Raw genomic sequence first — 13,995 nt, forward strand, 5'->3', positions numbered from 1 at the left:
CTTCCCATTTGCCAGTTGCCAGTTCCCAGCTGGCTTGGCTGTGTAATTGCGTATAATGTGCGCATAAATCGGCTCCGATTCGAGGAGGCAAGGGGGCAGGGGACACTGGCTGTTTTTGCGTGCCTCCATCTGTGGCTGAGCCTCCCGCAACGGATGCTCTTACACCACTGACACGCTACTTTTTAACCATCTACGGAGCAAGGACACATATCAACAAGAGTAGGGTTTTCTGACCCTAGACCCTAGTTTTGTATCAAAAAAGTGAAACAGAATAATTACATTGTCACCCAAAAATTGTATAATTTTCTAGTGTTCCGCTGTATATGATTTAGTTTATAACTAGATGACAGTTGTATTCTTGTTGCAACACTTGATTTTAAATTCAAATAGATATTTTTCGTATCCAAAAGCAAAACCTGCTGCTCAGTGTAATAAGCACTGGCGAAATTTCAGCGGCGTTGGCGGAATATACAAATTCTAAAATGCATGCAAATGCTTTGCCACTGCTAATAATGGGCATTATCATGATGTTGATGCTGGCTTTGCTCAACCGCCTGCCCTCCGACCTACACCACCCTCCCCCTTACCCCTCCCCCCCTCGCTCAGATTGACGCCCCTCAACCCCTTCTCAGCCACGCTCCGCTTGATGATGATGAAGCGCACTCCGGCTGGGTAACTCGATAACGATTCCCAGCCAGGCAACCACTCCGTTGGCGGTTCCGGGGCGGGGAGTGGGGGCAACTAAAGTATGCAGCCCGGTTGGAAAATGGGAAGAACAGACTGTCGCTTAGTTTTTGGCTTACATCCCCCCCCCCTTCCACCATCCCCATCCGCATACCGCCCGCGCTCCATGGAGACTTTGTGTGACTCTGACATGCATTTCTCATGATGCGAAAATTTTGTTTCACTTGACATTTTGACATTTGACAGCTGGCGCAAAATTAACGCAACTCGCGTTGGATAAGGGGGCGTGGCTCTAAAAATGCAATAACATTCTAAGAGGGCAAGATGATGTTCCCAATTGCCCCACTCCCCCCCTTTCATTTCGCCAAACCAACTGGCATTTTCCCACGAATTTATCATGTTCGACAAGTGGCTATGGGGTTAAACGGGTGGCATTGCTGGTGGGTGGTTCTTGGGGGGCAGCGAGTTGCTTGCGTGTTAAATGCTGTCAAAATGCATGGCGATGATGACTTAATTGAATGGCAGGCCGCAAGCGAAGGAATTTCCCACGAAGGGGGGGCACAAGGAAGTTGCAGAGGAAAACAGATAAGGAGGGAGATTTTGCTGATGAGTTGGCAAATTTGATTTTGCCGGAATAAGATGTCTGCGTGTCTATGTGGCATGTGTGTGTGGGTGAGTAGCACAGATATGGGACACTTTCTCTCTCTTCGCAAGGAATTTCCGCCTTAAGCTAATGAAATTACAAATGAAAGGAATGTGTGTTAGCCTCGTGCACTGCAAATGGATATCAAGTATTTGTCTTCACACAGCTATCTTTTCCAAGTTAATTTAGATTTATTAGTGAAAGTATATTTTTTTCTTGAATAAATGAAAATATTAAATTCATTTTATGTGTCTTACCCCAAGTTTTTCATATCCATGTCAAACTCCTGCAGTGACGCCCGAATGTAGGCTACATTTTTGTTGCCTCTTTTGCCTTCGGGTCTGCAATTTAATTTTTTGATAGCCAAGACTTCTGACATCGACCGCCCCCCGAAGGCCGAAGTCCACCTCCCAACCACCCACCTGGCCAACCCCTTGGAACATGTGCATTACGATGCCTTCGGTCCACCGACAATAAATCCTTCTTCATCTCCATCTTCAGCGGGTTATTGTTGATGCCTTTGTTGTTTCTGCAGGGGCTGCTGTTGTTGTTGTCCTTTGTTGTGCGGTTGATGGAACACGTTGTCAGACTGTCCGTCTCTGTCTGTCGCAAGATTTTCTCTCTCTCTCTCTATCTGCCTGTTATACACATGTCGGCTGCAGATATATCCATTCATTGTTGTCAGCGCCTTTCTGCTGTTTTGGGACAAGAAGCAGAAGTTGGTAGGCGCTCCAATCCAATTCGGCCTGATTTTGACACCCGGCCACTGGGAATTTTTGTACGGAATTAGAAGTCGGGAAAATGAGTTTTGTTCTTCCAATCAACTTTTTATTCCATGGAGGACGCCTGTTGACAAACAGTCGGGATGTGTTTAAAACAGATATTTGCTGTATTTGTAAATTAGTTTTCACTACTTGTGCTCTAGTGCCTTCTTGTTTTTAAAAAATATTATTCAAGATTAAATAGGTCAAGAATAAAGCTGCAACAACTGAAAAATCAAATCAAAGAGCAAATTTGCACTCTGTCATTTATCCCTTTGAATAAATTTATACATATATGCCAGCTGGCACAGCTGAGAACATTAAGGCAGAACAGCTTAGAATGGGATATGCAAATTTTTGTTACCATTTCATAGTTGCTTTGCCTGTCACATAAAATGCCATAGAAATGTTCATAAACATATCGACAAACACAGAACGAGAGGCAGATAAAACAATGTGAAGTACGAACAAAAACGACAATTGACCCACAATTTTAAGGCTAAAACAATTCCCCATTTTAGCCTTGTTTCCTCAGACTTCTTTATGGGATTGGGATTGGGCCAACAAGTCGTCTGGGTTGACTTAAGTTAAGTTTTTATCTTGAAGAGCATCACAATGGGGCGGGGAGAGGGTGTAAGAGTAAGGTTAACAAGATGGACAAACAGAAGAAACCATTCGATTCCATGGAAACCTCCTTTTTGTTGGGTTTTTTTTTATCTAGCTCGTCAATAAATCCTTGTCTTTGTTTTTTTCTGGGACAACGTCACTTTCTTTATTGTTGGCTGGAGCAACTATTTATGCAAACATACCAATACACAACTTTAGTCAGTGTTGAGTTGATTAGAGGAAAATTAAATTAATGTTATTGAATATGTGAAGAATTTTTGTACCACAGTTATGTTCATATCTAGGAGCATATTCCATCAATATAGGAGAATACGCAATAGTAAGTAGTAAGTAGAAATTTTAAGCAATAAGTGAGCTCTCTTTGTGATCACAACGTGAGCATTATTCTTCAGAACTTCCCATTATTTGTATTTATATTTGTTTATAATGTTGCTTTCACAAGAGTTCCAAGAAGCGCCAATCAAAAGTTCCACCAAGGCGAAAGAAAAGTTGGCGGAAAAGTATATTTCAAAAAGTAGGAGCAACAGTAGGCGAAGGAGCCTCTGGCTGTGGGAAAGCATTCCAATTGAAAGTCAAAACAAACGAACTGCTCTTTGGGCCACGCCCCCTCACTAGGAGTCTCCAGTCAGACGCCCCCGGATCTGACATTGTCTTTGCTGCTCATAAACTTTTTGGCATTCGGCACGTTTTGCCATTATCCATATGCTGTCATAACCCCAACGCCCCCCGATGGCGCCATTCGCCTGGCATGCTTTGCATATGTGCAGTCGAAACCGGAAACGGAAATGAAGCACAAAAGTTCAGCTCTGCTCAGCATACGCTCCAACTCCTGGCAGCCATAATAGTTAACTACACATTTGTGTGGCCCTTGCATCGCATCCCCTGCTGGCCCACTTGCCAGCTATTGTTTAAAGTGATTTTATGAGCCCCGAGTCCGACTCTATGACTCCATGACCATGATTTACTTAACCCGAGAAGGGAGAAATATAAAAAAAAAATATGAAGCAGAGAGCTCATAATTCATGGCCGGCACTAATTGTCCATCTGTCTGGCTGCCTGTGTAAGGCCATAATTAAATGCAGACATAGAGGAAGACGAAGGGTGCTGGGTTGTTGTTGACTTGCAGTTTTATTTTGATTACTGGCCGTCAGAAATCGAGCTCTGGACCTGAAAACTGTTGCTGAAAGCGGCTTTAAATTAAGTCCTCAGTCGAGCTGATGGCATATTGCGCATACGTCATGTGGCCCACAGTAGACGACGAGAAACTGCTGGAGGCCCCCTTTTGTGCTTAGTCGCCTTCCTCTTGACCAACCGTAGTTAGACCCTGCTGCTGTTGAAGGGATTGCCCTGAGATTTATGCACTAAATGGACCGAAACTCTCGGGGCTGGGTCATCAGAATATGACAAAGCCACTGGACCATCCATCGAGGATAATAATTAAGCGCCTTGACAAGTGCCTGCCGAAAGCCACTCTTCATCTGCTTAAGAACCAAGTTGAAATCCGAAAATCGAAAACGTCCTTAAACACACTTGATTCATGGCATTAACCCAGCACGCTTTAAAGCCGCCTTTTAATGCCACTCTTTTCAATCAAAATGAAAGAATAATTACTTTCTATTGATTTTTAGTACCGGTGATCATATGTTTAATTAAAATTGCACATAAAATGTTGGTCATGCACGGGGCTTTTTCAATTAAATGCTAATATTAATTTTTTTGCTTATATTAACGGTTGCTGTTTTACGAGATTTCATCAGTTAATTTATGAAACACTTAAATTTTGACGTGGAACTATAATTTATTACCGTATTATAAATCAGGGTAAATCGAATGGTTTTGATTAGTTAGCTCTACTACCAGTCATAACGCACTAAAAAGTTTTTCTCAATTTATCCCTTGCAGAACTTTGGCGCCTAAGTGAATTCCAAACAAATCAGTGCAACCGGCAAATAAATAAATCATTTGAGGTAAGTTTGGGAAGCTGCACGGGTTAATGAAAACAAGTTAAAAACTGAGGGCGAAACAAAGAGCGAAAACTGCAAACTAAAAGTCATTTGCAGTGCTTACCCTCGCCACATCCGCAATTTCAATTACACAACTTTTCGTGGACCGTGAAGCATTTGCTCATTAAACCAAAGGGAATCTCTGCCTTCGCTCTTTATCTTTTGCGAGGGAGCCAAACACAAATGCGTCGGAAAACTCTTAGTTAGGACCATGTCAGACTTAATGGTTTAATTAAATGGGATTTCAACTAAAAGGGCATGGGCTGGAGGCTGGAGCTTAAGAATCGGGTAACTGCCTACGAACAGGGGAGCCATTCATGGGGGATTTCATAACAAACATGGCACTCCTACTTTTGTCAGTCTCCGCACTGCGTTAAACTCAAGAGATCTCGATGTTGCTCATACGCCGCGTTGCCTTCGGCACCAGCGCAAAAAGATGGAGCAGCACATCGAGCTGCAGCAGCTGTTTGCCTTGCCATCCTCGTGGCTTAAAAGTGGGGGAAATCCACGTACAAATTTTCCCCATTCCTAGCCGGCCCGAAGATTCTCATCAAAACGAGAGCGAAATGCAATTCAAGCAATTTTCAATTTTCATTTTTAGAGCCAGAGACGGATAAACCGCTCAACAAGAAGCTATATATAAGTATCTAGATACACTTAAAAAAAGGATTTAGAGCGAGCAACTCTTGAGTTCCATTTTCAAACTGTTTTATTGCAACCGAAAGCTATGAATCGGTTCATCTATTTAGCATTATAAAGTAGTTGTAAATGAGGTTTTTTCCCACCCCTTATTTTTTTTTAGTGTATGTCTATGCATATCGCTTGCCCCTGCAAACTTGTCGCGCTCGCAAGTTCCCATCATTCCTGCTGGTCTAAGGCCAATTTCTCGATTCGCTATCCTTGAGCGTTTGGCGAATTGCAGTCGGGCGTTAGGCCATAACAAGCCCCCCCTTTTCCTCTGTGGGCCACCACCCCCGCCCCCCTTCTGCAGCGATACCCTCGAGGTTTAAGCAATGCGTTAAAATCGAGAGGAAGGAAAAGCGAAAAACTTTGGCTAAAGATTCCGTTTGCCTCTTGCCACTTTCAAGTTTTTCTTGGCCTTTTCTCCTTTTCCTTTTTGGCCTTGTCTGCTCTGCTAACTTTCGCTGTTGTTGAGCACAAAATGAAGGCATTAATGCTAGATTTTATGGATTCTTTTCGCTTCTTCTCGCAATTTTTTTTCAAATGGCATCGAGTTTCCCTTTCTCTTTCGGTTTCTGTGTCTATCTCCTCTTTTGCTTCTGGACAGAAACTGAATCGCGAGGTGTATTTAAAGCTGCGGCAAATGAAGCCGAGTTAACAACTGGCAATGAGCTTTCGGGTTCGCGTTAAGTGCATTCGAATTACCGTAAGCTACTCCGGTTAATCTTCACTTGCTATTTTATTCCCAACTTTGCTTTGGACGTGATCCCTTTGATGTTGTTTAAGCTCCTAACCAGTTAGCGAGTGCGAAATTAGTGCAATTGAAGTCGAAAATGGTGGAAATCCACTGAAAAGTGTGCTGTATTTTATTTGGGAAAAGTTTTATAGGAACTATAATTATAAAATTTCAATTTGTGTTTCGTAAAAAAGTCTTATAAATATATTTAAAATTTAAAAGCAAATAAGAATCATTACTGACTGAATTTATTTATACCCAATGTGCTACAACTAACGTCTAACTTAACTGAAAAATATTCCGTGTTTTAAAACCTTTCATTTAATTGTAATAATATTAGCACATGCTGTTTTTTGTTTGATATTGTAATTTGCATTGCTCTATTGCCGCAAATAGGAATTTCCGGAAAAAAGGCAAACTATGCTTGGTAAGCGATTAATATCTGACCCTGGCAACAAAACTGACAAATTCTCACAATTAGGATAGCCAGACGAGGCTTCTTGCCCTTTTCACCATCGTACTGTGCAGGCTATGCAAATATTTGCGCGCAATTTTTCATATTAAACGACAGGCGCAGGGGGCGTGGCGAGCGGAAGCGGAAATAAAAATTGCAGGCGGGGCTGCAAAAACTTTGGCCAACTGTGATCAATCTTCATGGCAGAAGAAGCAAATAGGGTTAAAAAAAACGAAATGGGAATGAGTCAGAGGACAAGGCAGTTGCAGCACATTTTGGAGGTCCCCAGGCCATGTCCTGTCGGGAATGGGCAGGATGAAAAAACGAAAAAAGATGAGAGAAAGTTGAAAAGGAGAGGCAAACAAGCAACAGGAAAAGCAACCATTGACCTTTGCTCCCCAGCCGGGAAATTGCAACATATTTGCAATTGTCGTTAGGACACCGAAGTGGACGATGAAGGAAAAGGACTCGCAGTTTAAAGGAGGCGAACAGGATGGGAACTTTGTGCAGGCGACAGGCGGGCAATTGCCCAAATGAATGAAGATGAAGTGAACCGGGCTTGTCCGGCACTTGAACTGCCTGCCAGCACTCCGGGCCCAAGATTGATTGGCCTCCAGTCGAAGTCGACTCCGATGGGTTGAAAAAGTGTCACTTCGCGTTTGCCCTTCACTGGCCTCCGGCGACTTTTCGTCCTTTCTGCTTTCAAATTAGTTGGCCTGTCAAAAACTTAACGAGGCCAACGGGTGGCGCATCTCAAGCCTCTGGAGTGCAATCAAAGAGCAACAATAGAGGAAAGGGAATTGCGTTTGAGATGAGAAAAGATATATGCAAGGAGTTTAGAGTACAGAAAAAACTAATCAAGCCTCTTGTTGGACCTACTAACATCCATTATTTGACTACATAACACTTTTAGTCACTTTCAAAATAATGGTTATGAAATTTAAAACTTTCCAAATTCTTATCTTAATGAACACAGGAATATTCAGGTTAAATAACTGCTGCACCTTACTGTTCCCAGCCTTGTTAACAAAGTTCTCCTTTAGGTTATTTTAAGCCCTCGTTAAAACGTTTTTAACGCCACTGACCCAAATCGATTTATTTCAATTTCCATTCCATTTATGCTAGCACCTTTTTCTGCGCCCCATCGTGTTGGGTAAATATTTAACGTTTTCTTTTTGCGGACGCTCGTTGTTGTTTTCTGAAACTATTGCTGCTTTGTTTTGCAATAAACACTTGGTGCTCCTTTCATCTGGGTAACTGCCCTGCCCATTGACATTACCATTACCGCTGCCCCGCATCTTTTGCCGACCTCCAACCTCCGACCTCTTTGGCGCCCTTCAACGCTTGCCAAATGACTTTGGAATAGTTTCTCTCATTTCTTTATGGTCTCAACCATTCCCTCTGTTGCGGTTGTATACGCAGTGGCCGACCTTTGGCCTTTCAAGTCATTTGTATTGCTCTCGGTTAGAGCGATTGTGCTGTGCTGCGCTGTGCCTTGCTTTGCTTTGCTTTGCTTTGTGCTTATCTGCTTTTCAGGTGCTTTGCTGCGTTTTTGCTTTTGCTACCTTGTCATTTCACTGCTTCGGCTTTGTCGCTTATCTGCTTTCGTTCATTACTATTACTTTTTGTGCCTCTTCCTTTGATGCCAGAGTGCTCTTGATCATGTCCTTCATCCTTATTGTAAGTTAAATCCAAAAAGGTCTGCTGGTTCCTTACGATTTCGGAATTCCTCTTATAATTTTAATTTATAACATTCAACATACTCAACCTGTAAAGGAACTATTAAAAACTTTTAGGGGCAACATTTCAATTAAATGTACTCCCATTTTCATCACTACTCATTTTCATTAGCAGAAAAAGTGAAAAACGTTTAAACTTAATTTGCATAAAGACGCTCGTTTATTATTCAATTAAATTCAATTTTTTAAAATGCTCGCAGAAAATGCATCACAGAACGTGTGAAAAAAGCATGGTGGATTTTCCGGTATCTCTATGCTTTGTTTGCGAACTAACCACAGTGGAGCCATGAACAAAGTAAGTCAACACGAGCGTTAATATTCCGCATACGCAACGTTGGTCAGATTCCACATACGCACTGTCTGACGGAATGTTTGTTTACCAACTCGGCTGAATTTACTTCTATTCCCCTGTCGCTGGGGCCTTGCTACCTAAATATTTTTATTCATTTTACAAACCTTAAGAAGTTATAGGTATATTAAATTAATGCAAATTTGTGTAACAGGAAAGTATGCTTTTGAATATGAAAGTCCATTGACATCTTTCTGGTCCATTTAAAAGCAATAATTAAGTAATATCATGAATGATTATAAAACCAGTGACAACCTAGTCCCATTTGTATTTCATGGTAAAGGAAACGGAAAACGTCGTGTATGTTTTGCGCGCTGTTACCACCTCTCCCCTTGCATCTCGACCAACTGTTGAGCCTAAACGGTGACCTCTTCACCCCGACTGTAACCCAGTGTTATCCCTCTGCCCCCGACCCCGTCCCGCTCCTCTTGAAGCCTTTGGCATAGTTCTTGGTCCCAAGGCGCCTGCAACTATTTATAGCCCCCACTCATCTCGACTGCTCGCTGCCCACTTTCCGCTGCTCTCGAAAGCGTGCTACAGTTTTTGTAGCTCTTCGACCTCCACGCCCCCACCTAACCCCCTTTTGGCAACTCCTTGCAGCCACTTGTCAACTGTTGACGTTTCTTTGTTGTCTGCCTCTTGCTGCCGGCAGCTCTCTCTTACTCTCTCCCGCTCTCCTCGCTCGTGGCCGCTTGCTGTTGCTGTTGCTGTTGATGTGCCATCTCTGTCTGCCGCCTCACGGGAATGTCCATTTATCTGTTAAAGTACAAGGCAAACAGCAAACAGCCAACGGTAAACGGAGAAAGGAGAACGGAGAACGCAGAACTGAGTAGCAGAAAAACAGGAAGCGAACAGGCTTGTACAGCTGTATCTATCCATCTCCCTCTGTGCTATACACTTCGAAAAAAGGTGGGGTAAGCAATTAACTAATTTACTTGTATAACATTATATCATATAGCTATTTTTTAGTTTGGTAAAGGGCTTGTTCTAAAACAAATTAATTAAACATTACATTAAATTGCCAGGAACAAAAATACTCTTGTAATGCTAGGCATGTACTGAAAAAGTTTACGTTTCATATTAGCCTGTTAATTTTATAGTTATCTGTAGCTTTTTGTGCTGTGTGAAAAGGACACGGGTGTGTCCTCCATGCATGGCAATCCAATTATCATGCGGCCCCTAGGTGCTGCCATGGCACCGGCGACTCTAATTGGAAACAAACAGCTTGCCCCTGTCTGCGTCCACCCACCACCCTCTCCCTCCACCAAGGCCCTCCATCAAACCGCCCCAACACCCCCGTTTTCCCGCCAAGAGGCCAAGTAGTCAAAAGCCAGGCCAGTAAAAAGTTGAGCAACAAAAACAGCGCCAAAGAAAACAGGCGGAGCACAAAACGTTGGAGGGGCGGAATAAAAAAAAACAAATTTAGTAGATTTACATTTCCCCAACTCCTCGAGGCCCAAAGAATTTCCAATGCAAAAACATTTCGAGCCCAGAAGAAAAGCTTCAGCTTTCGGTCGAGCCTGCGTTCATTCGAAATTCATTCATTCGCAGTTTTTATGCCACCAAATTGTTGGCCAAGTCTGGGGGGCAGGCAATAAATAGAAAAAGGGAAAAGAAAAATATAGAAAAAATAACGAAACACATTTACCGACAACGATGGAATCGAAAATATTGAATTGAAAAGCCAAACTCGGTGTCACAAAGTCGCAGTGTCCCCTCCAAAAACAGTTTATACATTTTTAGGTTTTTTCCATCTGTTTCAGTTTGGGCCACAACATAAAGTTGATGGACCGAAAAGCGTGGAAAACGGCACAAAGAACGCTGACCGTTGAAAAGTTTCCAATGAAAATGGTTGGTCAGATGTGGGCGATGGGAAATTGGGAGCGACAGATTCGATGGAGCAAAGCGTGTTGCCTTGCAGCTTTATTCGCGGTTTTGTTTACGCGAAAAGTGTTTCACAAATTGGATTGATCCCGAAAGTGAAAGCGGAAAGCGGCGAGTGAAAACAAAAGCAACTTGCTCGTGTTAACTGAAAAGTTGATGCAACCGCAAAAATGTACTTACTAGTGATTTAAGAACATTATTTCAATAAGCAGAACAAATTCAAAGAATTTCCATCAGCCATGCAAATAATTTGCTTTGCCTTACAAAGTCAAACGCTAAGCTGCTTAACATTAAATGATAATATTTGCATAGCTGCAAACTATTGATTCTATAAGTATTCAATACTAATCATTTTCTTGTTTATTATTCTGTGCTAATTGGCGTTTGCTCATACAACTTGTAATCTGATTTGCTCTATTTGAAATTAACATACGGTCTGCGATTATTTTCCTTGCAAATAAGCTAATTGTGTTGTAAATACAATCAATTGAAATCAGCCGAACTAATTTTTAACCTTTTCAAAGTTATTTTCCTATGATATTTTCCTACGTCTAACTTGCTTATTTGCTTACTTAAATACCCATAAAGTTTAAATATCATTGGTCATTCAACAGGATTTAATGTTTTTATTAAACACATTTTCACGTCGTTTGCGGACTCAAAGCTCTTTGAACCGCAGAAAATAAGTCTAACAAAAAGTGTTATGAATTCAGTGCTTTTCACTACCCGCTGAGGTTTTTCCATTTGACAAATAAAAAGCCAAAACTACAAAAACCAGCCCCAAAAAATATGCAAACGAAAACTTTGTCGCACAGCGGCTGTGCAAAAAGAGAGGGAAAACAAAACATGCGAAAAACACAAACGAGAGAATAAATACGACATGCCTTTTGAGGAGGGAATACAAAAAAGGGGCGTGGCTTGGGCGGCAGGCGCTGTGCGTTTGCAATGCGACCGCTTTTAATGCAATTGGTAAGTGTCGTGCGAGTTGGTCGCGTTTTGATCGCGTTTCGGCCGCGTTTCGCCCGCGACTTCTCTTGCATAAATTTGCGAAACAAAAAGAGTTTGGAAAAGTGGAGGGGAATTTCCGGCCAAGCCCTGCAATTCGTAATTGTCGCGTGACCATTCTCTCAATCTTCCTAAATTCCGCGTGTGCACTGAAAATACAGTTTTGAGACCATAGAAAAATTATAAAAAAAATGTTAACTAATGTGTATTAAATGAAATACAAAGAACTACGTATGTGGGTTATTATTTGTTAACTAAAAAAAAATTAATTTCAAGAAATACAAGAACAAATTTGAATTTTTTGTATGTATGTCTTGGAATCTTTTGTATAATCTCTTATACTCATTTTCTTTCAGTGCACACCAGCTTCCCTTCAGTATTCGATGTATTTTTGACAGCAATTCTAGTTAGGAGGCGAAATAGGGTTCGAGGTATGCTGATGCTATAAATGCTGTTCGAAAACGGATTGCAAATGCCGCTTGGATTTTTGTTGCTACCGTTGTTGCTGTCGTACTTGTTGTTTGTGGTGTTTTTGTAGTGGCTGCAGTTCTTGTTGGCAACACGTGCAATTTTCCGCCTGGCTATATGCACTTGGCCAAGTGTTGGCAACGTGTTTCGGCTGTTTGTGCATCTGCATCTCTTTCGATGCGTTCGTTTGGGGCAGGAGTGTGGGTATGTGTGTTTGTTCATCTGGGCTTCTCGTTTCTGCATTTTATTCCAATTACCAATTTGGATTGGATTTACGTTTTAAAGCCACACTGGAGTTGGAAGGAAAAACGTAATTTTTTAAAGCGTGTTTAAAGAAATAGTGCTGTAGAGAAAACTCTAAGTTGGTTTAAACGGTAATTTTTATGCTGACCTATTTTGTTTTTAAAACTAACTAATTGAATTTCATGACCTAGAGAAAACATTTTTGCAGTAGAAATTACACCCCCTAAGTAGCAAATAAAACTTCCGCTAAAATTATTTTATTGCAGTTCGCAAAACACGTGCTTTCCACAGGTTTATGCCATTATACAAGGTGTTCTCCGCTTTCCCGCTATTGAACCCACTCACCTAATGACCTGCCCCAGCAAATCTGCCACGCCCCCAGTGCGTCCCGCCTGCAACTGGTTAACCACATCATAAACCTGGAGTCTGCTCCATGCCCCAAACCATTGCGATATTGCCGGTGGTGCATGAGTGTGTCTTTAAAAGACCGCAAAGCCACAATTCACACTCTTGGCCAACTTTCACATTTCCCTTACATTTCCCCCGCAGCTTTTCCGTTTGGCGTGTGAAAAACTTCGCAGACTTTCCGCCTCCAGCAGGGGGAAGCGGGGGTGCGGGGGATGGAACTCCACTTACTTGGCCATTGAAGTGCAATTAGCTGCCTGCTAATTACATAGTCCAAGCGGATGCGAGGGCTCTGACCAAGCTACGATGGCGTGAGGAGATCCTTCGTCTCCTTCATCTCCATCACCGTCTCCGCTTCCACCTCCAGCTTCTGCCACGCCCATTTAACACCCTGCCATTGTGGCTTCTGTATGCTGTCAGACTCGTATATTTTGCACTTTGCACGGCGCACTCATAATGAAATTATGAAGCCAACGTGCACCAATTTCATATTGCGGCCGACACCCGTCCCCGTCTTTCGTCCTGCATCCTTAACACCGCACCCCGCGCGATTTTCCGCTCCTGGTGAACTTTCCTAATTGAGTTTCATGCAGCCAGGACGCGCAAGAGGACAGGATAGTAAACCATGCCGGGACTGCAGTCGCGTTTAATTGCATTGGCAAGGAGAGCGCGCTCCTCAAAAGCCATCGCCAGCATCTGAGCAACCGCCAGCAGGTTGACAATGAACATGGCCAAGCGGGGAGCCCAGGGGCTGGATGGAATGGGATGGATGAAGTGAAGTGGACAGGGACTCAGATGGCTCCAGGGGAGGAACCCCGACGAGTGTTGCCTACTTACTCGCGCGCAGTCAATGAGGGCATAAACAACCCAGAATAAAGCCGTCAAAATGGACAAACAGTTTTGGACGTAATTTAGCTGCACACTGGGGGAAAAAGCTATGCCCAGTAATCAGAAAATAAATAAAGCCACTGATAAAGCGACCTAGATTCAATACATTGAATACATTCAATTCATTTAGAAGCTTCGAAGTAGATTATGCGTCCATTTCATGTGCAGAAACTTTTACTTTCCTCATAGATTTATGGGCATAAAGTTTGAAAGCACGATACCAGGGCAGTGTACCAAAAAGTCTTCGAACTAGTTTTCCCCCGTAGAGTTAAGTTTATTGCAGCTACGGCTCGATTTCCTTGATGTTAGATTAGTGTTTTCTCGCTGGCAGCCGTACTTCGCCTACTTAAAAACCCCAGGCAGCCCGCTGAAATTTATTGCCAGCCCAAGAACAGTTAGTTGGCCATTTTTGGCTACTGGCAATG

General features: G+C 42.6%; 1 protein-coding gene across 2 annotated transcripts in view; it reads left to right on the plus strand.

Annotated features, from left to right (window-relative positions):
- The window catches only part of LOC120451647 (trophoblast glycoprotein), a 42,217-nt gene that overhangs the window by 22,296 nt on the left and 5,926 nt on the right, over nucleotides 1–13,995 (plus strand). For both annotated transcript variants that reach the window (XM_039635512.2, XM_039635513.2), the window contains one exon: nucleotides 4,618–4,682. The gene's annotated coding sequence lies outside the window, so the exon portion shown is untranslated. The remainder of the gene's footprint in view (nucleotides 1–4,617; nucleotides 4,683–13,995) is intronic.

Source organism: Drosophila santomea, chromosome 3R (assembly GCF_016746245.2).
Source record: "Drosophila santomea strain STO CAGO 1482 chromosome 3R, Prin_Dsan_1.1, whole genome shotgun sequence".
In the NCBI taxonomy this organism is placed as follows: Eukaryota; Metazoa; Arthropoda; class Insecta; order Diptera; family Drosophilidae; genus Drosophila; species Drosophila santomea.